The 26,672-nt window shown below is 42.5% G+C and overlaps 1 pseudogene across 1 annotated transcript in view; it reads right to left on the bottom strand.

Moving 5' to 3' along the window:
• Positions 1 to 524: 524 nt before the first annotated feature.
• The window catches only part of LOC311108928 (hypoxanthine-guanine phosphoribosyltransferase-like), a 32,662-nt pseudogene continuing 6,514 nt past the window's right edge, over positions 525 to 26,672 (bottom strand). Inside the window, exons 4-8 of the transcript in view lie at positions 7,518 to 7,583; positions 1,780 to 1,862; positions 1,240 to 1,286; positions 815 to 888; positions 525 to 584 (exon numbers count right to left, since the gene is read on the bottom strand). The product of the transcript in view is annotated as a hypoxanthine-guanine phosphoribosyltransferase-like (transcript). The remainder of the gene's footprint in view (positions 585 to 814; positions 889 to 1,239; positions 1,287 to 1,779; positions 1,863 to 7,517; positions 7,584 to 26,672) is intronic.

The following is a 26,672-nucleotide window of genomic DNA, read 5'->3' as shown; positions in this document are numbered from 1 at the left end:
CAATAGAAAATCTTTGGAGGGAGCTGAAAGTCCGTATTGCCCAGTGACAGCCCCGAAACCTGAAGGATCCGGAGAAGTTCTGTATGGAGGAGTGGGCCAAAATCCCTGCTGCAGTGTGTGCAAACCTGGTCAAGACCTACAGGAAACGTATGATCTCTGTAATTGCAAACAAAGGTTTCTGTACCAAATATTAAGTTCTGCTTTTCTGATGTATCAAATACTTATGTCATGCAATAAAATGCAAATTAATTACTTAAAAATCATTCAATGTGATTTTCTGGATTTTTGTTTTAGATTCCGTCTCTCACAGTTGAAGTGTACCTATGATAAACATTACAGACCTCTACATATTTTGTAAGTAGGAAAACCTGCAAAATCGGCAGTGTATCAAATACTTGTTCTCCCCACTGTATATATTATTTTGTATACTCTGGCATTGATCGGGATTGCTGTGGAATGTGGCTGTTTTTCTTGATTGTTTGCTGTGCTGTATTTTAGTTTGTTTTTGTACAATCTGATTTTGTCTATGATTTGTATTTGCAGGGCTCCCTTGCGAAAGAGACCCTGGTCTCTATGGTGACTCCCTGTTTAAGTAAAGGTAACATTTAAATTTAAAAGGCATGCACTCTGTGGATTTGCCTAGATGCAAACTCTTCCTGGGGATACCTGTTGGGTGCGTTTAGGTTTCAGAGAGAGACGTGTCTCTTTGACTGACTATGTTTATTCTTAGCTCCTGGTTCTTTCATCTCTTTCAAACAGCTCTTTACTAAAAGGTAATGTGTCGTTCAGGAGTGAAAGTACGCTTAAGCCTTACTTTCAGGTCACAGAAAAACTTGTAGTCCAAGGCATGACCCACGAAAAAACGGTTAGGAATTTCAAACCCCACATCTGTTAAGGTAAATACAGACACATAGAATGATATATGTTAAATATGTAGACATGGTCTGAATAAACCATACATTCAAACCTGAGTCAATGCCAGGGGTTATATCATGTATGTATAGTAGAACATCTAATTGAAATGTCTCAGGATCAAATACCAACCTCAAACAAAGCACTTTGTAATGTATTAAACGTTAAACATACATTTACAATACAACTTAATTCAGTTTTCAAAACCACCTTGGCTTTAGACTGAGATTATATGAGTAACTTGAGATATACAGTATAAATCTTGTTCTGAAGGATGACTGAAGGATGAGTGAAATCCTAGATGACATTTAATAGAGATGCACTTACAGTCTGGAAGGCTTCCAACCACATTAGAGACCCTTTTCACCAGGAAACAGACATGACATTACAACCATTAATTCAGCTAATCTTTGCAATAAATCATGCGGAAGAGATTGGACTTGATCTCAAATGACAACCATTTAAAGTGATACTCCATAAACAGTGTATGACTACATTATAGTGAAGATGACGATAGTGTAGCTATTATCATTCAGATAGGAACAACACTGGTTACGGAAGCGTCAAAGGGGCACATACAGTACAGAACCTATACCATTCTAAATCTAAACAATAGTGTTGAATACACATGGATTGATTCATGCAAAAAATGCAATACTAACAAGCAATGAATACTCAAGCAATGAAACACAATCACAAACCTTATTTACAACCTGAGAGAAATGTAAATAGAAGTATGGTGACAGAAGGAATGCATATCTCCAGACCCTGCTGTAACTAGGGAAGAGTGACGTCTTGTTCCTGCTGCTGTCACAGGCTCATCATTTCCAACCCGTGAACACGGAAAACTTTGACAGGCTGACTCACCCGGCGACCTTGACCATCTTGGGTTCAAAGGCCTGCACATGCTTCAGAAAGGCCATCATGGTCTTTCTTGTGTCAACTATAGCCTAGGGGTGGGGGGACGAAGAGGAATAGAGAGAGTGAGGGCCGTGAATGTGGACTGCTATCAGAGGAAAATGTATTGCAATTGCAAATCAACTGATAACATGTACAGTATGTTATACAGTTCTGTAAAATAAATGAATCCATATAGATTTATACAGATATCAATGACAATGTTTTGCCTTGCTTTGAAATTGTTCCTTGAGATCTGAGATTAACAACAAGACCTATGATATAGAAGTACAGCATGTAGTGTGGCAAAATGAGTGCAATTTTGTGTTTGTGTGTGTGTTTATGTCACACAGCCCATCTAGAATGTTGATTGGATCTCAGATGCCGTTTTCCCTCTAGAGTGGGGCTAAACAGCCATCATGTGATGTAGTGTTATGCATAGTTGACTTCAGTCTGAAACATCTCAAAGGGAAAATACCACTTTTTCTCCATTTGTTTTCAATACAAAAGAACACCTATGTGCTCCAGGAGGTTGGAGGGTAGGGAGAACACTAGCTAATTTTCCCCAAACATCAGACACCCCCTGACCTCGGACACTTTCTAGCGGTTGGAGGATTGAATCACCTCGAGCTCAACATTTAAATGGACTGAAAAATAACGGTAAGTTTTGTGACTAACGACACCCTTTTTGCTAGCTGACCACCGATTTTCAGTGCAATTTATGTAAGTTAAGTTAGGTTTTGAGAGTTTTCAAAAAAGTTATATGTACACATTTTGTGGAACACGCTGCATATTGTAAAATTCGACTGCGCGACAGACCACACCTAATTTAATATCCAACTTTTTACCTCTGAAATATAGCTAACGGATTTTCTAATGTTGCTATCTTAGTTGCTAAATGTTGATAGAACTGCTAAGTAAGCAAAAAGGAAAGAAATTGTAAGTGTTAGATAATACATATCACGAAAACAGCTGCATGTTGTCAAGCTTTACCGTATCAAAATTGGAGTCCTCTGACGGAGGCGTTTTGCACAATCTGCAAAAATGTATTTGGAACTTTGAACCATTAACTTTTCGACACCTATCACTGTTGGCTATATTTCATCTTACAACAGCTACATAGAGGCAGTATTTAGTTAAATGGTACAATGTATGCATCAATATTACACTAATTGGGACACTAATTTTCATTACAGATAACATCAAACAAAAAACGTGGGTACACTTTCAGTTATTGTGAAAACTTTCATCACCTTTCAATGCCTTAGCTTTGAAATGTAAATGTTTATACATATTCAGATTGAGTTATCTTTCTAAAATGTGTATAGTATGCCAAGTTATTTAGCTACATGTATTTACCACTGCAGCATGGAGAAAGTCAAGAGGAAGCAGTGGAGTGAGGTGGACATGTTCCATGCCATGGAGGACTGCGGGGCAGGGATGGCTATCCGCCAGGCTGCCAAGGTTAGGCATCTTTTGTTTTTAGGAGATTACCATGTGTATGTGAATTTTATCTGCTAGTAACAGTTTTCTTTTCTTATCTACCAAGGTGCATGGTGTACCTCGGCAGACCCTGGCGGACAGGCTGAGCGGCCGGGTGACCCATGGTTGTCGCAGTGGACCACCCACATTGCTTGCACCAGAGGATGAAAAGTCTCTGGTGCAGTACTGTATCTACTGCGCCAGCCATGGGTTCCCCTTCACCAGACAGAGGCTGATGAAATACGCAGACAAAATACGCAGGTATTTGGTGTTCTATGTGTTTATGTATGTAGAATGCTGGACTGACTGTTATCAATGTGTGTGATGTAAATGTGGATGTGTATGGTGATGCCAAAACAAACATTTTCATCCTGGATGGACAATTATATATTCTATTCTATTGTAGGTTTCGGCACCCAGGGGAAACAATCCCACCACTGGGGAAGAGGTGGTGGGAAATGTTCAGGAGGAGGCACAAGAACCTAAGCATGAGGAGGCCGGACACCCTGGACAGGGGGAGAGCTGAGTGTGCCACACGTCCGACGATGGACACCTTCTTCACTTCTTATGAGAAGCACTTGGAGGAGAGTGGGTTGAGGGAGAAACCCAGACAAATCTATAACTGCGATGAGTCTGGGTTTCGTAGCGACCAGACTGGTCACACCACCTTAGCCATTTTGACCACTCCTACATATACATGAGTATACTCCTGAGTGGCGCAGTGGTCTAAGGCACTGCATCGCAGTGCTAACTGTGCCACTAGAGATCCTGGTTCGAATCCAGGCTCTGTCGCAGCCGGCCGCGACCGGGAGACTCATGGGCGGCGCACAATTGGCCCAGCGTCGTCCAGGGTAGGGGAGGGAATGGCCGGCAGGGATGTAGCTCGGTTTATAGAGCATGGCGTTTGCAACGCCAGGGTTGTGGGTTCGATTCCCACGGGGGGCCAGTATAAAAAAATAGATATATGTATTCACTAACTGTAAGTCGCTCTGGATAAGAGCGTCTGCTAAATGACTAAAATGTAATGTAAATGTACATGGTAAACAAATCAGAATTTGCCAGAGTATTCCGCTACCCGTACCAGCGATGCAAGGACATGCGCTATGTGGTGGAAGGGTTTAAGAAGTGTGGCCTCTTCCCTTTTGACCCTTCAGCCATTGAAGGGTCCCGTTTAATGCCGTCTCGGACCCTACCGGGTCCCAACACCGCCTCTACTGGAACCAGCAGCACTGTGCCATCCATCAGCACCTCCTCCCCAGCGACCACAGGAGGACCCTCAGCCCCTGCCCCAGTCCCAGCCGCTGCTCCAGTCCTATCCCTAGCTCTAGAAGAGCAACCCCTAATAGAGGGGGGGCTGATAGCGAAGGACCTGGGGCACATCCTTACTGTCCTGAAGTATCGGCTGGACCGATACAGAAGACTCCCTGTGGTCGCCACATGCCTCACCGGGGAGGAATACACGCGCCAGTGGCAGGAGAGGGGTGAGAAGGAGAGGGCCGGGGCAGAGGAGAAAGAGCGTCGGGCAGCCCTCAGAACACAGAGGGCACAGGAGAGGGCTGCCATGGATGAGACCATCGACGCCATCGCCTCTGCTGGACCCCCTGCTGGAACCACTCCTGACAGCTGCATCACCACTGCCAGTGCCTCCCAGTGTGCAACACCTGTAGGAGCGGCCGGAGTCCCCAGCTGCAGAAGAAGGCCACATGCCTACTCTCCCGGCCACACCATCGTCGGCCCCTCAACCCCACCATTACAAACACCAGCTCCTCCAAGCCATCGTCGGCGGTTTTGTCCACCACCACCCCAATGCACACCACCCCCCATGTCTGTCACCACCAACACGGCCTCCTCTGGACCAACTGCCTCCTCCGTCTCCCCTGGTCACACCACCATAGCAGCCTCGTCTGGTGTCCCTGCCCCCTGCAATTTGAATACCACCACCTCCACAGGTAAACACAAAATTACGAACAAATGACTGTTTGTTATCTGTTTTATAAAACAGCAATGTAAAAAAAATATATATATATCTTTATATATCTACAGTACATAGCACCAGCCCTCAAATCATCTCCACCTCCTCCAAAACCCCTGCAGCTTCCTCCAGAGGTATTGATGTAAAAAAGTTGAAAAGGGTTTTCATGCAACATGCTCTGTCTAACACCACTTTTTCTCAAACTGCAGCACAGAAAAGGAAGAGAAAAGCTACACCGGTCACATCTGTCACACCACCCATGGCACCACTCTCAGGTACTTCATAATCTGTTTTTCTCGCTCTCTCAGTTGTATCAATTACTATTGTTGTTGAAGAACTTCTACATTTTGCAAAACCATATTAATCAATTTGTATTATTATTTAATTTTTTATAAAAGAAGACACCACCTGCTGTGCTCGCTGCGGGGAGCGTGATCCGCCTGCAAGCTCCTCTCAGGAGTGTAGATCCGAGGTGCCATGGGTGTGCTGTGACTTTTGCCAGCACTGGTTCCACTGCAGGTGTGTGCAGTGGGATCAAGAGGTAGCGGTGGAGCTGGATTTTTATTGTGATTTTTGTGACAATATAGGGATGGAGGTCGAGATTTAATAGTTTGTTTTGTTTGTGTTCATATGAAATTATTTATTTGTTCAAAAAAATAAATGTCTAAAATATAATATATATATTTATTGAACCCATCTTGTGTATTTCTTCCTTTACTTTCCAAGTGCACCTCTGCAACACAAACTCCAGTGTTTTCATTGTTTTATGTTAATGCACATAACTGAAATTAAAGTGTATTTGATGTAAATTATTAATACTCATATTTCATTTGGTTACAACACTGAATATGTTGGTGAAGAACCATTTTTTAAGAGTCCACAAGAGGGCGCACCGGGCTACGCAATGAAAAGTTGACAGGCAAGTCATTATTTTTTACCGGAAGACTAGCCAACTAGTCAACTATCTAGTAAACACTTCGGGTACGTGGTTGGTGTCTCTTTTTTCAACAAAATTAAACGGATATATCTTGTAATTGAACAAAATAGTAAGGTGCCCAATAACTGGGGGCCGTATACAGATAATACGGGACGTATTTTTTTGCTTAACCGCTTATCAAAAGCAGATAACAGTAATATTTTCAAATAATGTCAAACTTGCTAATTGCTAAACCGTTAGCTAACATTTTTACGACACCAATAATCACAAAACATTGAAGGCTTGATCACAAGATAACACTGTTGAAGGTAATATATTTCTTAAACGCTGTTGAATATGTCGATAATACGGGATTCTACGCTATAGATTTTAAGCAATTATTGCCTGAATGCAAGGCCAGTTTTCTATGCAATCTATCAATCCCTTGCCGTCCGGCTGTTATTGCATCACTTAAGACCTGATTATCAAAATAGTGAATGAGAATAAGTGAAGAAATTAACTATGTTGATTCCTATAAAAATGTCAGATGTATTAATAAGCAGTAGGGAAGATGGCATATTAATAGGCCTCCTGTATAATAAGGCTGCATGTAGATTAACTCTGTACTGTCTAAGACATCTGGAAGTAACTTTGGCTCATTGTTAGGGACAATCGTGCATCACGAGGGAGTTTAATGACATGTCTGTGTGTCTCTGAGGTAAGTGCCTGCATCATCTCATGGTACAGTATTGCAAATGCCTTGAATAAAGTTAGTCGCTCTGGTGCAGGGGTTCAAATAACAGCGTTTCCCCCTTGGCTGTGTATGAGGCTCTTTGTGTGGCTGGTGGAGTGTATCTATGGTTGGGCCTACATCCTACACCTGAACAATGTTATGTAACACTATGAACAGGGAGTAAGGACATGTAATGGAGACAGAGAACATGGAAACCTTGAGCACAACTAACCTGCTTTGCCACATGCCTAAGATGTGCACGAAACAGCCTCAAACAACCATATTTTATATGACCTTACTCAATATGGATTACGTTTCCCCTAATGTAACAGATATGTGAAAAGTGTTATGAAATGTAATGGGGATCCTTAATAAATACAAATACAAATACTCAACAGCAGAGCTGAGAGCTCCCCCTTGTGGCTAGGTATGACTAAATATCAAAATGTTATTCACGCAAAATATTTTCAGAACAAAAGGTACCTAAATGCATAGAATCCAATTTCCCAGGGAGGGATAACAATGCAAAGATTACAGAAATAAATCTGGTTAGACAAATGTCCATATAAAATCATTACAATCTTTTTAAGCACTAATGTACATACCTTCCCTTGTAGATAAGATAGATCTTGACTTCCTATTATGTGCAGATCCTCTGTTGACTGGTCATTCTAGAGAGAGACAAACTGTCCTGAGTGTGTGAACAGTCAGCACTCTGTCCTGGACAGAGACAAGACACAGATGACCTCACAGAGATGTCCCCGAACATGGCATCCAGATATGCAGGATGACTACGCTGCACAAAACAGTTCATTTTCCATGAGGGTGACTGTCTAGTAGTGTCTACATAATCACTATCATTCAGACAGTGAGACTTTAAATGGGATGGAAAGGGGCCAGAATGAAGGACAGTGACAATGGAGCTAATACAGACACTGTCATTCAGGTCAGCTCAATTCTACAATCATGCTTGAGTCAGATATTTCAGATGCTGAGTAAGCCAAAATACAAAATCACAAGTGACAGAAATTCATGGCCTTTATAGAAGTATAGTGCACAATGAGGGGACTGAAAAAGTAGTCATTTCCAATCATTTCTCATTTCGTAGAGTTCTTTCATTTCCTAAAGCTCACTTCCTAAAGCTCACATCAAATGTTTCTAAAGTATTTTAAATTGATTGTGTAGCTCAACAAAGTCACTAGATGATTTGGATATAATGCACAAAAATGCTAATATAGGTACCATAACTTGCATGGGATTTGTGCCACAAATGCTAAAGAAGCATTAGCATTTGGAAACAGTGCCATGGAAACTTAACCAAAGCATGGATTGCTGTCATAACTTGGCCATAAACTGCTTACAGGGTAAGGAAGCCAATGTCATTTTGTTATTCTGTTGAACCATCCCTTTTAAACAGCGCAGATCACTCATTATTAGGAGTTGAGAAATAAATGTAGTAGCCATGGAAAGCTGGGATCCCCCTCTTTTTAACAAATAATAAAGGCCATCAAAGCTGCTTTCAATAGTGTTTTTCACTGCGATTGCATTAAGAAATGTTGTGCATTGACTGCTTATCAAAATGCATATTATATGCAACTTGATGCTGAGAAGAATATGGGCTTGTTCCTCTGCCCAGGCGTTGCTGACGCAAGCCAGATCTTACAATGCCTGGATAGGTATTTAACATATCAACACTAAAGCCTCGTTCACATTACCCATAAGCAATGTTCCCTCAAAAAACATTAGCCACTGAGCAAATTTCAGGTCTGCTGAGCGCAAACTTGAACTTTGTGAAACTTCCAGCGCGTTTACTGGGAACACTGTACCCGCTTTAAGTTACAGTTTATCATTGGCCAAGTAGGCTACTGTGGCTATTTGATCATAATGTAGCCTACCAGAGTGGCTTACCATCAAAAACAATGGAGAAAATGCATCCCATAACATTTTAACATGGAAATAGCTGTTCTATCATTTAGCCTACAGTAGCAGACAATGTGTGGTGTTCAATGTAGGCCTACAAATCAAATCAAATTTTATTGGCCACATGCGCCGAATACAACAAGTGCAGACATTACAGTGAAACGCTTACTTACAGCCCTTAACCAACAGTGCATTTATTTTTAACAAAAAAGTAAAAATAAAACAACAACAAAAAAAGTGTTGAGAAAAAAAGAGCAGAAGTAAAATAAAATAACAGTAGGGAGGCTATATATACAGGGGGGTACCGGTGCAGAGTCAATGTGCGGGGGCACCGGCTAGTTGAGGTAGTTGAAGTAATATGTACATGTGGGTAGAGTTAAAGTGACTTTGCATAAATAATTAACAGAGTAGCAGCAGCGTAAAAGGATGGGGTGGGGGGGCAGTGCAAATAGTCCGGGTAGCCATGATTAGCTGTTCAGGAGTCTTATGGCTTGGGGGTAGAAGCTGTTGAGAAGACTTTTGGACCTAGACTTGGCACTCCGGTACCGCTTGCCGTGCGGTAGCAGAGAGAACAGTCTATGACTAGGGTGGCTGGAGTCTTCGACAATTTTGAGGGCCTTCCTCTGACACCGCCTGGTATAGAGGTCCTGGATAGCAGGAAGCTTGGCCCCAGTGATGTACTGGGCCGTACGCACTACCCTCTGTAGTGCCTTGCGGTCGGAGGCCAAGCAGTTGCCATACCAGGCGGTGATGCAACCAGTCAGGATGCTCTCGATGGTGCAGCTGTAGAATTTTTTGAGGATCTGAGGACCCATGCCAAATCTTTTCAGTCTCCTGAGGGGGAATAGGCTTTGTCATGCCCTCTTCACGACTGTCTTGGTGTGTTTGGACCATGATAGTTCGTTGGTGATGTGGACACCAAGGAACTTGAAGCTCTCAACCTGTTCCACTACAGCCCCGTCGATGAGAATGGGGGCGTGCTAAATCCTCTTTTTTTTCCTGTAGTCCACAATCATCTCCTTTGTCTTGGTCACGTTGAGGGAGATGTTGTTATCCTGGCACCACACGGCCAGGTCTCTGACCTCCTCCCTATAGGCTGTCTCATCGTTGTCGGTGATCAGGCCTACCACTGTTGTGTCGTCGGCAAACTTAATGATGGTGTTGGAGTTGTGCCTGGCCATGCAGTCATGGGTGAACAGGGAGTACAGGAGGGGACTGAGCACGCACCCCTGAGGGGCCCCCGTATTGAGGATCAGTGTGGCAGATGTTGTTACCTACCCTTACCACCTGGGGACGGCCCGTCAGGAAGTCCAGGATCCAGTTGCAGAGGGAGGTGTTTAGTCCCAGGATCCTTAGCTTAGTGATGAGCTTTGAGGGCACTATGGTGTTGAATGCTGAGCTGTAGTCAATGAATAGCATTCTCACGTAGGTGTTCCTCTTGTCCAGGTGGGAAAGGGCAGTGTGGAGTGCAATAGAGATTGCATCATCTGTGGATCTGTTGGGGCGGTATGCAAATTGGAGTGGGTCTAGGGTTTCTGGGATAATGCTGTTGATGTGAGCCATGACCAGCCTTTCAAAGCACTTCATGGCTACAGACGTCAGTGCTACGGGTCGGTAGTCATTTAGGCAGGTTATCTTAGAGTCCTTGGGCACGGGGACTATGGTGGTCTGCTTGAAACATGTTGGTATTACAGACTCAGTCAGGGACATGTTGAAAATGTCAGTGAAGACACTTACCAGTTGGTCAGCACATGCTTGGAGTACATGTCCTGGTAATCCTTCTGGCCCTGCGGCCTTGTGAATGTTGACCTGCTTAAAAGTCTTACTCACATCGGCTACGGAGAGCGTGATCACATAGTCATCCGGAACAGCTGGTGCTCTCATGCATGCTTCAGTGTTGCTTGCCTCGAAGCGAGCATAGAAGCGGTTTAGCTCGTCTGAAAGTCTTGTGTCACTGAGCAGCTCGCGGCTGTGCTTCCCTTTGTAGTCTGTAATAGTTTGCAAGCCCTGCCACATCCGACGAGCGTCAGAGCCAGTGTAGTACGATTCAATCTTAGTCCTGTATTGACTCTTTGCCTGTTTGATGGTTTGTCGGAGGTTCGGGTTAGAGTCGCGCTCCTTGAAAGCGGCAGCTCTACCCTTTAGCTCAGTGCGGATGTTTCCTGTAATCCATGGCTTCTGGTTGGGGTATGTACGTATGGTCACTGTGGGGACGACATCATCGATGCACTTATTGATGAAGCCAGTGACTGATGTGGTGTACTCCTCAATGCTATCTGAAGAATCGCGGAACATGTTCCAGTCTGTGCTAGCAAAACAGTCCTGTAGCTTAGCATCTGCGTCATCTGACCACTTTTTTATTAACCGAGTCACTGATGCTTCCTGCTTTAGTTTTTGCTTATAAGCAGGAATCAGGAGGATAGAGTTATGGTCAGATTTGCCAAATGGAGGGCGAGGGAGAGCTTTGTATGCGTCTCTGTGTGTGGAGTAAAGGTGGTCTAGAGTTTTTTTTTCCTCTGGTTGCACATTTAACCTGCTGGTAGAAATTAGGTAGAACGGATTTAAGTTTCCTTGCATTAAAGTCCCCGGCCACTAGGAGCGCTGCATCTGGATGAGCGTTTTCCTGTTGATTTATGGCCTTATACAGCTCATTCAGTGCAATCTTAATGCCAGCATTGGTTTGTGGTGGTAAATAGACAGCTATGAAAAATATAGATGAAAACTCTCTTGGTAAATAGTGTGGTCTACAGCTTATCATAAGATACTCTACCTCAGGCGAGCAAAACCTTGAGACTTCCTTAGTATTTGATTTTGTGCACCAGCTGTTGTTTACAAATATACAGACCGCCACCCCTTGTCTTACCGGAGTCAGCCGTTCTATCCTGCCGATGTAGCGTATAGCCCGCTAGCTGTATGTTATCCATGTCGTCGTTCAGCCACAACTCGGTGAAACATAAGATATTACAGTTTTTAATGTCCCGTTGGTAGGATAACCGTAATCTTAGGTCATCCAATTTGTTCTCCAATGATTGAAAGATTGGCTAATAGGATTGATGGGAGCGGCAGATTACTCGCTCACCTTCGGATCCTTACAAGGCACCCCGACCTACGTCCACGATATCTCAGTCTCTTCCTCATGCGAATGACGGGGATTTGGGCCTTGTCGGGTGTCTGTAGGATATCCTTCGGGCCGCCTCGTTGAAGAAGAAATCTTCGTCCAATACGAGGTGAGTAATCGCTGTCCTGATATCCAGAAGCTCTTTTTGGTTATAAGAGACAATGGCAGAAACATTATGTACAAAATAAATTACAAATAACGCGGAAAAACACACATAATAGTACAATTGGTTAGAGGGCTGTAAAACGGCAGCCATCTTCTCCGGCGCCGTGGGTCAACATTTCATGAGACTGTTGAAAAAAAACATACAGGGTTTGACATTAACCTGTTTATCCATTTGTCCTTCAAACAAAGAGGTGACTGACAATGTTGTTGTGTTGTTTGATGCAAGAAACCACTTTACAAAATAAAATGCATTATTATTCCCATACCATTATTACAGAGAATCAGACAAATTATGCTATCCTCTGCCTATTGGTTACTTAACTTATACGAGCCCTATCTCAAAATACAACACTCGCTTTTCAAAGATGTCTAGAAATCGACACGTATTGTGTTCTTGTAGGAAGCAATCACTCCCATATTGCTTACTACAAATGATCTATAACTGGGCAAAAAACGCACTAACTAGCAAAGGATATTGTAGCGGTTTCAGGGGTTGTGTTGTGGATGGACGTTATGTGCCTGCAAGGTTTCTGTGTTTTTTGGCTGCCAGGACCACATACAGCACCGGGGAAACTTCCAGACTGCAGCAGAGCAGCCACTCCTGTCTCCAGTTATAATCAGAGCCAAACTGCAGACAGGTGAAACCAATCAGTCTCTCTACTTTAATAGCGCCCTGTGTTTCTTTCTTTGTCTTGGTTTTGACCCCGGCTGCTAAAGGAGTAGGAGGCTATGGGAGAAGCAGAGCAACGGAACGAAAAGGAGGCTTTAAAAGACGAAAGGAGAATAGGCTTACAAGAAGGATGGAACTCCACCAAAAACAAAGCTTGGAGGACCTTCCACGGGTAGCAAAGTATTTACTTTGTTTGTTTTGGGTATGATTTGTGAAGAATGCTGCCAAAGCCTGATCATAATAAACAAGTTTAACCCTTTATTTGGTGTTGTGTGTGTAAACCCTGCCTTGCAAAGAACCCGTCCTCAAAACCGCTACAATATGAACAAAATATGCACACGTGGCTACAAGCTGTCGCTTTGATCTCAAAATAAGCGCATTTACTCATGACCACTCATACTGTAAACACAGTCCAGTTCAAAGTAAATGGTACAGATCCATATATGGTATTGGTCTATTTGTGTATAGATCTACTGCAGCTCTGTGTGGTTATGCCGCACCGGTCTGTGTAGAGTACAGGCTGAGTCTTGCATGTCAATACAATAGAATCCTACTCCGATTCTACAACAAAATCTCTTGCATAGTTGTTTTGTTTCAGTATGTTGTATTGAAAGTGGCTAATATTGCGTTGATTTGATCACAATTGCCACAGTAAAGGGAAATGTTGATAGTGTAATCAGGGAAAACTCTAGAACAGTGGTCACCAACCTTTTCTGAGTCAAGATGCAAGCAGAGATTGTTTTTAACATTATTTAAAAAACATAAGCCTTTGCAACATTAATCAAATAAAAACAGTTCTGTAGCAATGAGGTTTGTGCAGTAAGCTATAGGCCCAATACATTATCACCGCATATTGTCTTTGCTTGAATTGCCCTGCCAATGCGTTGTAGTTAGGGCCATTTTTCAAAATTTGAGGTAGGCAATATGATCACACCAGTAATAGAGCCGTTGTTGTATTACTTGAGGCACAGCTTGATGAGCATACATTTAAATAATTTGATTTTTATTTTCATTTTACTAGGCTGATGGTGCCTACATCTGCTGGTCAGTCTCAGCGGAGGGAGAGAGCAGCAGACTGAGGGTCCGCCTCTTAACATCCCTCCACTCTCCCTTTCCTCCACTGACACTGACCAAAAAGGGACACAGTCTTCCATCTGATGGTAAAACTCGAGTCGCACCACATTATTTCTGCCTCATGCACAAATTCATGTTGTTACTCTTATGAACAGAGAAAGTGAAATGTTCCTCGAAATTAAAAAAGACCCAAGTCACCAATAATAACAACGCAAGCCTATAGATACACTTAACTACTCATTCATTACTGCTGCAGTGCTTGTTGTAGCGCTGAGTGGAAATAGCAAGAACGCGCATTTTATGGCTTATAAAAGTGTTGAATACAAAGTGTTGAAAGTGCTGAGTAAGAACGTCAACATGAAACAGCAGCTCTTTGCTGTATTCGTTCACAGTCTCTCTCTAGTCATGGTTTTAAACGTTTTGAAATCTCACAGTATCAAATTTGCTGTAGCTTTCTTTTATCCCTGCTACCTTAGTGCAGACACGCTAATCTGAGCCATGCGATTGGCCAGCGGTAGGCCAATAGTGTACTTGATTTGCTCTCCGGCCCGCTGGGAAGGCAGAGTTTGTACCTTCAGACACATGAAATGGTTCAAAATGGCAACAGTTCCCCTACCCGGTGCACAGGGTAGCTGAATCGGGTGCACTTACCGCCAACAGCCCGAGACCCCCCAACAAAATCGGAATACAAGACTGTATCGTTGGGTTTTTTACAGAAATGTTTGGCGATCGACTAGGAATGCCTTGGAGATCGTATGAAGCGAGATAGCTGCCAAATGGTTGAACGTACGTATCGTTAGGATTGTAAGAATATCCATATGTTAATTGTTAGGATCGTAAGAAATGCCATGCGTGAAACATGAAACGTAAACTTTCAATTAGATCTGTAAACGTACAAACCCTATGTTACATTTACACGTTAAATTCTTACTTTACATCTCCCTTTACTTAGTTACAGTTTATATGTACAAACTTTTGTCAGTAATGTGGCATCTGCAAAGGGTAATGCATGTGATATCAACAGAGAAGTATATTTTCTGGTTGATTTAAATATTGACTGGCTCTCATCAAGCTGCCCACTCAAGAAATAACTTCAAACTGTAACCTGTGCCTGCAACCTGGTTCAGGTTGTCAGTCAACCTACCAGGGTATTTACAAACAGAACAGGAATGAAATCATCAACATGTATTGATCACATCTTTAATAATGCTACATACATTTGCATTAAAGCAGTATCCAAATCCATAGGATGTAGTGATCACAATATAGGGAAACCAAAGTTCCAAAGGCTGTTCCTAATATAGTGTATAAGAGGTCATTCAAGAAGTTCTGTAGTGATTCATATGTTGATAATGTAAAGAATATTTGCTGGTCTGTGGTGTGTAATGAGGAGCAACCAGACGCTGCACTTGACACGTTTATGAAATTGCTTATTCCATTTACTAATAAGCACGCACTCATTAAGAAAATTACTGTAAAAACTGTTAAATCCCCTTGGATTGATGAGGAACTGAAAAATGGTATGGTTGAGAGGGAAGAGGCAATAGATATGGCAAATAAGTCTGGCAGCCCAACTGATTGGAAAACGTAATGCAAATTAAGAAATCATGTGACTAAACTTCATACAAATTTTAAAAAATATACTATGAAACAAAAATATATGATATAAATGTCAAGGCGTCAGTGTAATGCGGTAGGCGAAGTCACGCGCAGGACACAGAGCTAATCAAAAAGTGTACTTTACTCAAAGGTAAAAGAATGAACAGCAAACCTCCACGCAGGGAGGGAACAATCCCACACACTAACGACAACCAAGACTAAAACAAACACACACAACACACAGTGGAAGACAGAGGGCTAAATAGGGAAGATATAACTACATGATGGGAAACAGGTGTGACCAATTAAGACAAAACAAGTCAAACATAGATACATGGATCGGTAGCAGCTAGTACTCTGGTGATGACGAACGCCGAAGCCTGCCCTAGCAAGGAGGAGGGGCAGCCTCGGCTGAAACCGTGACAATAAAGAATGGTAGTAAAAAGCTTTGGAGCACCTTAAATGACATTTTGGGAAAAAAGGCAAACTCGGCTCCATCATTCATTGAATCAGATGGCTCATTCATCACAAAACGCACTGATATTGCCAACTACTTTAATGACTTTTTCATTGGCAAGATAAGCAAACTTAGGTATGACATGCCATCAACAAACGCTCACACTACACATCCAAGTATATCTGACCAAATTATGAAAGACAAGAATTGTACTTTTGAATTCCGTAAAGTCAGTGTGGAAGAGGTGAAAAAAGTATTATTGTCTATCAACAAGGACAAGCCACCGGGGTCTGACAATCTGGATGGAAAATTACTGATGATAATAGCAGATGATATTGGCACTCCTATTTGCCACATCTTCAATTTAAGCCTACTACAAAGTGTGTGCCCTCAGGCCTGGAGGGAAGCTAAAGTCATTCCGCTACCCAAGAATAGTAAAGCCCCCTTTACTGGCTCAAATAGTCGACCAATCAGCCTGTTACCAACCCTTAGTGAACTTCTGGAAAAAATGGTGTTTGACCAGATACAATGCTATCTCACAGTAAACAAATTGACAACAGACTTTCAGCACGCTTATAGGGAAGGACACTCAACAAGCACAGCACTTACACAAATGACTGATGATTGGCTGAGAGAAATTGATGAAAAAGGATTGTGGGGGCTGTTTTGTTAGACTTCAGCGCAGCTTTTGACATTATCGATTACACCCACTGCTATAATGTGGATAAAGAGTTCCTTGTCTAACAGAACACAGAGGGTGTTCTTTAATGGAAGCCTCTCAAACATAATCCAGGTAGAAAATTGTCAAAGACTCCAGCCACCCTAGTCATAGACTGTTCTCTCTGCTACCGCCCGGCAAGCGGTACCGGAGTGCCAAGTCTAGGTCCAAAAGACTTCTCAACAGCTTCTACCCCCAAGCCATAAGACTCCTGAACAGCTAATCATGGCTACCCAAACTATTTGCACTGCCCCCCCCACCCCATCTTTTTACGCTGCTGCTCTGTTAATTATTTATGCATAGTCACTTTAACTCTACCCACATGTACATATTACCTCAACTACCTCAACTAGCCGGTGCCCCCGCAAATTGACTCTGCACCGGCACCCCCCTGTATATATAGCCTCCCTACTGTTATTTTATTTTACTTCTGCTCTTTTTTTCTCAACACTTTTTTGTTGTTGTTTTATTTTACTTTTTTAATTAAAAGAAATAATGCATTGTTGGTTAAGGGCTGTAAGTAAGCATTTCACTGTAATGTCTACACCTGTTGTATTCGGCGCATGTGGCCAATAAAATTTGATTTGATTTGAATTCCCCAGGGTAGCTGTTTAGGCCCCTTACTTTTTTTCAATCTTTACTAACGACATGCCACTGGCTATGAGTAAAGCCAGTGTGTCTATGTATGCGGATGACTCCACACATCAGCTACTACAGCATCTGAAATGACTGCAACACTTAACAAGAGCTGAAGTTAGTTTCGGAATGGGGTAGCAAGGAATAAACTAGTCCTAAATATTTCCAAAACTAAAAGCATTGTTTCTAGGAAAAATCATTCACTAAACCCTAAACCTCAACTACATCTCGTAATGAATAATGTGGAAATGTAGCAAGTTGAGGTGATTAAACTGCTTGGAGTAACCCTGGATTGTAAACTGGCATGGTCAAAACATATTAATACAACAGTAGCTAAGATGGGGAGAAGTCTGTCCATAATAAAGCGCTGCTCTGCCTTCTTAACAACACTATCAACAAGGCAGGTCCTACGGGCCCTAGTTTTGTCGCACCTAGACTACTGTTCAGTAGTATGGTCAGGTGCCACAAAGAGGGAGTTGGGAAAACTGCTGTTGGCTCAGAACAGGGCAGCACGGCTGGCCCTTAAAAGTACACGGAGAGCTAACATTAATGACATGCATGTCAATCTATCATGGCTCAAAGTGGAAGAGAGATTGACTTCATCCCTACTTGTTTTTGTAAGAGGTGATGACAAACTGAATATAACGAGCTGTCTTTTTAAAATACTAGCACACAGCTCGGACACCCATGCATACCCCACAAGACATGCCACCAGAGGTCTCTTCACAGTCCCCAAGTCCAGAACAGACTATGGGAGGCGCACAGTACTACATAGAGCCATGACTACATGGAACTCTATTCCACATCAAGTAACTGATGCAAGCAGTAGAATCAGATTTAAAAACAGGTTTAAAATACACCTTATGGAACAACGGGGACTGTGAAGAGACACACACAAAGCTACAGACACATGCATACGCACACGTTGTGATATTGTTGTATGGTGGTATTAAACATTTTGTATTGTGGATATGTAGTGGTGTAATAATGTTATATGATGTACTGTTTTATCTTTTGTTTTACATGTAATGTAAGTGCTTTAATGTGTTTGGGTCCAGGAATAGTAGCTGCTGCCTTGGCAAATACAAACACAAAAGGACATGAACTGAACATAGCTAGTCAAAGTTAGCCAGTCAATCAAGCAACTCTAGCCCAGGCGTTAGAGTTGCTTTGCAGCTTCCAGTTTCATTTCCAAAATAAAAGTCTATAGCTTGTCTTAGAACGGCATTCAATAACTGTGTTATACCAATAGATGGCATAGTATAGGCTTGGGCCTTCAGAAAATGACTTGTGTGAGAATGATAGACACAGAAGAGCCTTGTCTAGAATAACAGCCTGAGCTGCAAAATAGTAAGTAAATATGATTTAGCCTAGGCCTATTACGCTATCTAAATATGCCATGCTGTTGTGTGTTATTTAATCGCCATATAATTGCATAATTTATTTTTATAGCCGCGTGGGGCTACTGTGGTGATCATGTAACCTAATGAATCACACTTTTTCCAGTATTTGGGAGCATGGACTGTAGGCCTTATATTAGGCTTTTTGACTGTTGTATTAGTGAATTCCACTCTATGTAGGCTTGTTATAGCCATTTGCGTTGCACAACCCCATCACGCAGAGGCTATATCCATATCAATAAATGAGACATTTGCAATACCTTTCAGGAGAGTTTATTTCTGTGATCAAAGCCATTCCCAGTGATCTAACTACACTAATGAAAACTCATCTTAGCTTTGGTGATGATCACAGAGCTTATCCAGAACTCAGCTTGGAAGGCGTGGGCTTACTTGAGAAATCTTGTTGTAACAAATACATAAGACACATTTTCCATTCACGGAATCAACTTACGCCTAGAAGAAAATTTGTCTGGAACATGCTTATTCCTGACATTGTCAGGAAAAAAGCTTGGTTGATGCCTTACAAATATTGTATACCAGATACATTTAAGGTCGTGCACTTTAAGATTCTAAATAAAATGTACCCATGTAGTTCTATGTTGTCCAAATCTGTTGATATTGATGATATCTGCGTTTTCTGCAAAACATAAGGTGAAAATCTTACTCATTTGAATGTAAATCTCTGATCGATTTTTGGGAAAACCTTGCAGAATACTTTACCTTTTTGAACAGTACATATGTTTTGAAAACAAGGATATAATATGTTACTATTGCAATGATAACAAGACCATTGAAATTATTGTGCTTTTTTAAAAATTATTATTGCCAAATCCTTTATACACAAACACAATGCCAGAATTCTATACCAAAATTGAAAATATTTTTGATTGAATTTAATCATCTTGTTAAGACATTATCCATAGTGAATACCAAAAATAATAACATCTTCCTGACTCATTATAATGCAATTTTTTTCTGAGTGAATACAATTGCTCTTGAATTTTTTCATTTTTTTTTTGTATGTATTTAGTATTTTCTTGTTCATACTTGTGTTTTGTTTTGTTAGACATGTTTGATGTAGGGATGTATGTCGTTGATAATTTTGTATAATGAATAATATTTTATATATTTTTTTAAAGAGGTAAGTGTATGAGGAATTGGTTAATTAGCTAGCAATTTACCTTACCTTGATATTTTTTTATGTATAAGTGCCCTTTCTGAAACCCAAGTTGATGTAGTTAAATGTGGGTTTACATGAAACGGGGAAAATTAGATGTTAATTCATGCTGGAATAAAGTGAGTTTGCTAGTCAGCAAGCGACGTTAGTTAAAAAAAAATAAAAAAAATCCAGTGGGGGGAAAAAAGTATTTAGTCAGCCACCAATTGTGCAAGTTCTCCCACTTAAAAAGATGAGAGGCCTGTAATACTTATTTTCCACCATAATTTGCAAATAAATTCATTAAAAATCCTACAATGTGATTTTCTGGAATTTTTTTTCTCAATTTGTCTGTCATAGTTGACGTGTACCTATGATGAAAATTACAGGCCTCTCTCATCTTTTTAAGTGGGAGAACTTGCACAATTGGTGGCTGACTAAATACTTTTTTTCCCCACTGTAAGTATTTGATCACCTACTAACCAGTAAGAATTCCGGCTCTCACAGACCTGTTAGTTTTTCTTAAAGAAGCCCTCCTGTTCTCCACTCATTACCTGTATTAACTGCACCTGTTTGAACTCGTTACCTATATAAAAGACACCTGTCCACACACTCAATCAAACAGACTCCAACCTCTCCACAATGGCCAAGACCAGAGAGCTGAGTAAGGACATCAGGGATACAATTGTAGATCTGCACAAGGCTGGGATGGGCTACAGGACAATAGGCAAGCAGCTTGGTGAGAAGGCAACAACTGTTGGCGCAATTATTAGAAAATGGAAGAAGTTCAAGATGACGGTCAATCACCCGCTCGGTCTGGGGCTCCATGCAAGATCTCACCTCGTGGGCATCAATGATCATGAGGAAGGTGAGGGATCAGCCCAGAACTACACGGCAGGACCTGGTCAATGACCTGAAGAGAGCTGGGACCACAGTCTCAAAGAAAACCATTAGTAACACACTATGCCGTCATGGATTAAAATCCTGCAGCGCACGCAAGGTCCCCCTGCTCAAGCCAGCGCATGTCCAGGCCCTTCTGAAGTTTGCCAATGACCATCTGGATGATCCAGAGGCGGAATGGGAGAAGGTAATGTGGTCTGATGAGACAAAAATAGAGCTTTTTGGTCTAAACTCCACTCTCCGTGTTTGGAGGAAGAAGAAGGATGAGTACAACCCCAAGAACACCATCCCAACCGTGAAGCATGGAGGTGGAAACATCATTCTTTGGGGATGCTTTTCTGCAAAGGGGACAGGACGACTGCACCGTATTGAGGGGAGGATGGATGGGGCCATGTATCACAAGATCTTGGCCAACAACCTCCTTCCCTCAGTAAGAGCATTGAAGATGGATCGTGGCTGGGTCTTCCAGCATGACAACGACCCGAAACACACAGCCAGGGCAACTAAGGAGTGGCTCCGTAAGAAGCATCTCAAGGTCATGGAGTGGCCTAGCCAGTCTCCAGACCTGAACCCAATAGAAAATCTTTGGAGGGAGCTGAAAGTCCGTATTGCCCAGCGACAGCCCCGAAACCTGAAGGATCTGGAGAAGGTCTGTATGGAGGTGTGGGCCAAAATCCCTGCTGCAGTGTGTGCTAACCTGGTCAAGACCTACAGGAAACTTATGATCTCTGTAATTGCAAACAAAGGTTTCTGTACTAATGATGATGTCGTCCCCACAGTGACCGTACGTACATACCCCAACCAGAAGCCATGGATTACAGGAAACATCCGCACTGAGCTAAAGGGTAGAGCTGCCGCTTTCAAGGAACGGGACTCTAACCCGGACGCTTATAAGAAATCCCGCTATGACCTCCGACGAACCATCAAACAGGCAAAGAGTCAATACAGGTCTAAGATTGAATCATACTACACTGGCTCTGACGCTCGTCGGATGTGGCAGGGCTTGAAAACTATTACAGACTACAAAGGGAAGCACAGCCGCGAGCTGCCCAGTGACACAAGCCTACCAGACGAGCTAAACCACTTCTATGCTCGCTTCGAGGCAAGCAACACTGAAGCATGCATGAGAGCACCAGCTGTTCCGGACGACTATGTGATCACGCTCTCCGTAGCCGATGTGAGTAAGACTTTTAAGCAGGTCAACATTCACAAGGCCGCAGGGCCAGACGGATTACCAGGACGTGTACTCCGAGCATGTGCTGACCAACTGGCAAGTGTCTTCACTGACATTTTCAACATGTCCCTGACTGAGTCTGTAATACCAACATGTTTCAAGCAGACCACCATAGTCCCCGTGCCCAAGAACTCTAAGATAACCTGCCTAAATGACTACCGACCCGTAGCACTGACGTCTGTAGCCATGAAGTGCTTTGAAAGACTGGTCATGGCTCACATCAACAGCATAATCCCAGAAACCCTAGACCCACTCCAATTTGCATACCGCCCCAACAGATCCACAGATGATGCAATCTCTATCGCACTCCACACTGCCCTTTCCCACCTGGACAAGAGGAACACCTACGTGAGAATGCTATTCATTGACTACAGCTCAGCATTCAACACCATAGTGCCCTCTAAGCTCATCACTAAGCTAAGGATCCTGGGACTAAACACCTCCCTCTGCAACTGGATCCTGGACTTCCTGACGGGCCGCCCCCAGGTGGTAAGGGTAGGTAACAACACATCTGCCACACTGATCCTCAACACGGGGGCCCCTCAGGGGTGCGTGCTCAGTCCCCTCCTGTACTCTCTGTTCACCCATGACTGCATGGCCAGGCACGACTCCAACACCATCATTAAGTTTGCCGACGACACAACAGTGGTAGGCCTGATCACCGACAACGATGAGACAGCCTATAGGGAGGAGGTCAGAGATCTGGCCGTGTGGTGCCAGGACAACAACCTCTCCCTCAACGTGACCAAGACAAAGGAGATGATTGTGGACTACAGGAAAAAAAAGAGGACTGAGCACGCCCCCATTCTCATCGACGGGGCTGTAGTGGAACAGGTTGAGAGCTTCAAGTTCCTTGGTGTCCACATCACCAACGAACTATCATGGTCCAAACACACCAAGACAGTCGTGAAGAGGGCACGACAAAGCCTATTCCCCCTCAGGAGACTAAAAAGATTTGGCATGGGTCCTCAGATCCTCAAAAAATTCTACAGCTGCACCATCGAGAGCATCCTGACTGGTTGCATCACCGCCTGGTATGGCAACTGCTTGGCCTCTGACCGCAAGGCACTACAGAGGGTAATGCGTACGGCCCAGTACATCACTGGGGCAAAGCTCCCTGCCATCCAGGACCTCTATACCAGGCGGTGTCAGAGGAAGGCCCTCAAAATTGTCAAAGACTCCAGCCACCCTAGTCATAGACTGTTCTCTCTGCTACCGCACGGCAAGCGGTACCGGAGTGCCAAGTCTAGGTCCAAAAGACTTCTCAACAGCTTCTACCCCCAAGCCATAAGACTCCTGAACAGCTAATCATGGCTACCCGGACTATTTGCACTGCCCCCCCACCCCATCCTTTTTACGCTGCTGCTACTCTGTTAAGTAAGTACTTATGCATAGTCACTTTAACTCTACCCACATGTACATATTACCTCAACTACCTCAACTAGCCGGTGCCCCCGCACATTGACTCTGCAACGGTACCCCCCTGTATATATAGCCTCCCTACTGTCACTTTATTTTACTGTATATATAGCCTCCCTACTGTCACTTTATTTTACTTCTGCTCTTTTTTTCTCAACACTTTTTTTGTTGTTGTTTTATTCTTACTTTTTTTGTTTAAAATAAATGCACTGTTGGTTAAGGGCTGTAAGTAAGCATTTCACTGTAATGTCTGCACCTGTTGTATTCGGCGCATGTGACCAATAAAATTAGATTTGATTTGATTTGATTTAAATATTAAGTTCTGCTTTTCTGATGTATCAAATACTTATGTCATGCAATAAAATGCAAATTAATTACTTAAAAATCATACAATGTGATTTTCTGGATTTTTGTTTTAGATTCCGTCTCTCACAGTTGAAGTGTACCTATGATAAAAATTACAGACCTCTACATGCTTTGTAAGTAGGAAAACCTGCAAAATCGGCAGTGTATCAAATACTTGTTCTCCCCACTGCATATAGCATCTTCAAAGTGTGCCTTGGTAGAAATGTTCTTTCCTGTTCCATATTTTTGGGGGGCGTTGCGCTGCTAAATGAATAGCCAGAAGAGACAAGTGTGTGTTGAGCAATGGCAGGGTTGGTTATCTTAGTTAGTTTCAATAGTGTCTGTTGCAAACAAATTTCAAATGCTGCTTATCCTTTTTCAGACTTGATTCAGACTAAGTTTACTTGCTATTGGCAACTATGCCGCGAGGTCTACATGCAAAAAGTAAGATGATTTATGGTTTAGCCTTAGGCCAATTGCCCAGAGCCCGGTTTCCTAAAAGCATCTCAAGGTTAAGTTAATCGTTCAAACCTTTGTAGGAGCATCGATTTGGTTGAAAGATTCCAGGCTGAAGCAAATGGCATACTGTTGATAGCTTTTTTTCACAGTTGTCATGTCTTGAGAGACTTTATTCAGCTATGCATTTTTTTTTCATCTATCCTACAGCACGCGCACGAGCACATGCAGAGCATGCTGCACCACAGAGAGATTGAGAAGGTGAAGGGCAGGTGAGCTACAATTCCTGGCCATTCAGGTCTTTTGTAAAGTAAATACACAATATTTCAATGCAGAGATATCTCTAATTATTCCCATATCCTTTAGAGAAATTATCCTTTCAAGTGTCCTGTCCTGTCTACTTGTTGCTGGTCAGTCACACCAGGTTTTGGTCAATTGTGAATTGAGTTGTGAATTGGTCTAATTTCATTTCAATTAGATGAGGCCCTTTATCTACTTCCCCAGAGTCAGATGAACTCGTGGATACCATTTTTTTGTCTGTGTCCAGTATGAAGGAAGTTAGATGTAGTTTTGTGAGCCAACACTAACTATCGTTAGCGCAATGACTAGAAGTCTATGGGTATCTACTAGCATGCTGCTACCTCTTACTTCCTTCATACTGGACACAGGGACTTAAAATTGGTATCCACAAGTTCATCGGATTCATTGACAAAACCTGAGGTATCCCTTTAAAGGAAGTAGAATTAAATTCAAATAGATAATGTATTCCATAAATCATTATGCATGTTTGGTTACCTATACTATGTTTAGCGTGTTCTTGAAACATTTCAGTCATCCTCCTAAATGGAGTTTTAAATAATTAGTGGACTGGAAATATTCTAAGATAATTGTTTTATGAAATATTAGGGGAAAAAACAATTGCCCAGAATGCATTTGATCAAACACTCCAGAATGGAAGCGAACAACCTTATATCTCATGGCAAAAAATACAAACAAAATACTGTTTGACATCTTTGAGTCATAATCAAACTAATATTTGAAATTGTATCTGTATTCTTTAGTTCTTCTGTGCTCCTAAGTGGCGCAGTGGTCTAAGGCACTGCATCGCAGTGCTAACTGTGCCACTAGAGATCCTGGTTCGAATCCAGGCTCTGTCGCAGCCGGCTGCGACTGGGAGACTCATGGGCGGCGCACAATTCGTCCAGGGTAGGGGAGGGAATGGCCGGCAGGGATGTAGCTCAGTTGATAGAGCATGGCTGTTACGGATACAGGTATCCTGTGTTTTCCTCTCCTTCTGCCCTAATCACAGGTGTCCTGTATGTTCCTGATTGGTGGTCGTTGAGATGTCTGCTGATTGCTAAGGTGGACCAATCAGTGAACATTCCTCTGCATTGCACCACCTGTTGCTGGTTTTTTCAATCACACATCCCATTGTATAAAACCAGTCAGTTATGTTTGTTGAGAGAGAGAGACTATTTCCGTATGTGAGTATGGATACTGTGTTGTCCTGTGTATTGTTTACGCACTAAGTTGCTGGTTCCACTGTTTAGTAACTTTGTTAGACTACTTTTTGTATGTGAGTATGGATACGGTGGTGTCCTGTGTATTGTGTACTCACTTATTTGCTGATTACTCTGTTTGGTAACTTTGTGTGTTTCTGGGAAAAGGGGAGTTTAAGCTAGTTGCCCTTGGGCGTACATTACCCGTAGGAAGAAATCTGTCTAAAAACACTAGTTAGACCTGAGCGGACCACCCACTGTATTTTTGTATGAGTAGCAGTAGCTTAGCGGTTCTTGAGGCAGGCAAGATCAGTTTAGGGGTGTTTTACACTATTGTTTCATTTCTTGGGTCCTGCTCAGCCCTTTTTCCCAAACCTTTACCGTGTGTTCAGCAATAAACCATTTATGTTTGACGGTAGTTTATGGTTGTCGTGTAGTTTTTTTTCTCACTGTTCCATGTCACACTCCTAATTTGCCTGAATTATGTTACGGGTCTCATGTCCATCCACCCTAGACGTTTAGAGCCACGGGATTCGTAAACGCCAGGGTTGTGGGTTCGTTTCCCACGGGGGGCCAGTATTAAAAAAAATATGTATTCACTAACTGTAAGTCGCTCTGGATAAGAGCGTCTGCTAAATGACGTTAATGTAAATGTAAGAGGTGGCAAATGCTTTTGGCAAATATTTGTAATAAAAATTAGGAATGCTTATATAGTTTCACTGTATGTACAAGTGGGTAACCTGTACAGGTGTGAAATGGAAATGTTTTGTTTTTGCATATCCCACTACCACTGAGACGCCCTCAGAGAGTGTGGTCACAGCCAGGGGATCAGCCATTATTGACGGCGACCCTGGAGTAATTAGGGTTACTTGCCTTGCTCAAGGGCAGAATGCCAGATGTTTTCCAATATCTCTCAAAGAAGTGCACCTATTGGTAGATGGGTAAAAAAAAAAGCAGACATTGAATATCCCTTTGAGCATGGTGAAGTTATTAA

This window comes from Coregonus lavaretus (genome assembly GCF_964263955.1).
Source record: "Coregonus lavaretus genome assembly, chromosome: 34".
NCBI lineage: Eukaryota > Metazoa > Chordata > Actinopteri > Salmoniformes > Salmonidae > Coregonus > Coregonus lavaretus.
Note: the sequence above shows the minus strand (reverse complement) of the source record. Positions and strands in the feature narration are given on the sequence as shown.